Below are 1776 nucleotides of genomic sequence, written 5' to 3' on the forward strand. Positions count from 1 at the left end.
ATCCAACCCTGATCCCCATTTCCCCAGGAAACATTAACCCTTTCCTAAATACTGGGCTGGGACTAGCCTGATGATCCTTGCATCCTCCCATCTTTTATGCCTTCCAGATACATGCCGAGATGAGAAGGGACAAATATAGCAATTTGAGTTGAAAGGACAGGAGTGAAATCGGAGAGTCAGACTTGTTTCTGTGACTTGACACACTTCAGGTCGAGTTGATCCAGTCTCAGTTAAGAGCATTACAGTGTCCAGGAAGGTTTCAGAGCAGGGGTACGTCCCTGCCTACATACCTCAGTCTTTGCTGATACGGTCTGTCCTGTAGGCAAAGGGATTTAATGGCTGGGGGAGCCTGAACTTGTGCTCCCCATGCATCATCACTCCTCTGGAAGCTAGGAAGAGTCTTGCCAGGGAGAGGTATTCGGACCAGGCAATAGCCCTTCTGGGACTGGAGCCCGTTTCCCACCCGGGCACACACGCCAATGCTGATTTGTCCCCCCCAGCTCTGCTGAACGTGCCGTGAGCCTCATGCCACAGTGCCTGGCCCGTGCCGCGGCGAGGGAGGAAGCCAGCCAGGTGTTGGCTGCAGCCTCCTCCCAGTGTTTGGACAGGGTGGAGAGTTAGGAGCTCCTGGGTCCCTGTGCGGGAGGCTGACCCGCGATCTGTGGCTGTGACTCCTCTGACTCAAGTCTGTGCAATAACCACATCCAAGCCATAGGGTCACCCAGAGCAGGACCCGTGAGCCTCGGGGCTTGGCTGACGCAGCCAGGCTCCCCCACGGCCCCTCTGATACGCTGCTTGGCACCATCGGGCAGCTGGGCCCCAAATCATGTGCCAGCACACACGTAACCCGGGGCAGGAGCAGTGAAGCCGTATGGTTCGGGAGCCCCACTCTTTTAAAGCTGAGCTACCACCATAGAAAGCGCAGGTTTCCAAATCCTCGTTGACCTTCGACTTCCCAACCATCCCCTGGGCTTTGATCCCTGTGCCACAGAGGACAAGGCCATCACACCCCAGACAAGCTGTTGAGGCCTGTCAGGCTAAGCCAAAGGCCAGGTTTCAGCCTGTTTTGGTGCACCGTTCCTGGGACCAGCGGGACACGCTCTTACCGATCCTTTTGCATGGGGTCCTGGTGGCTACACCCGCCTGTTGCATATGCCGTCGCGTCTTGGAAATCCTGACAGTAAAAGCGTAGCGAGGTATCAAAAAGAGGTACCAGGCAGCTTCAGCGTCACACGCAGGAAGAGCAGCCCGTCCAGACCCACACTCCTCCAAGGCACTGCAAACCTGGCCTGCGTCCCACCTGAACCCACAACTCCAGCCTGGAGCTTAACTATCTTTCACCTTTCGAGATACTGTTGAGTCCCATTGCAGTGCGCCTGAAAACCGGTATCGACTGCAGCAGCAGCTATTACTGTTTAGGACACGGAGAAAATCAGTGGCTGGTCAGATCCTTGGCACCACTGGATGGGGGGAGTCCTTCCTCACTGGGCCACCGCTGAGGACGACACACCTAAACTGGGTACAAGAATTGCATTCATCATGGGACACTCGCACACAGCAATGCAGACGGTTCGGGATAGCTTGTTTTCTTTCCATTCTCCTCGGTGGCTCCTATCCCATGGCATACCCGAATGTTTCTTGTCGACGCCAGTTATTAGTGCATATGTGTATTTTGGGGAAAGAAAAAAAGATTTTCAATTTATCACTTGTAACCATATATATAAATATATAAATATATATATTAAAAAGTGTTTATTTGCAAAAAAAAAAAAAAAA

Source organism: Crocodylus porosus, unplaced genomic scaffold (genome assembly GCF_001723895.1).
Source record: "Crocodylus porosus isolate Cpor-Errol unplaced genomic scaffold, CroPor_comp1, whole genome shotgun sequence".
Lineage (NCBI taxonomy): Eukaryota > Metazoa > Chordata > Crocodylia > Crocodylidae > Crocodylus > Crocodylus porosus.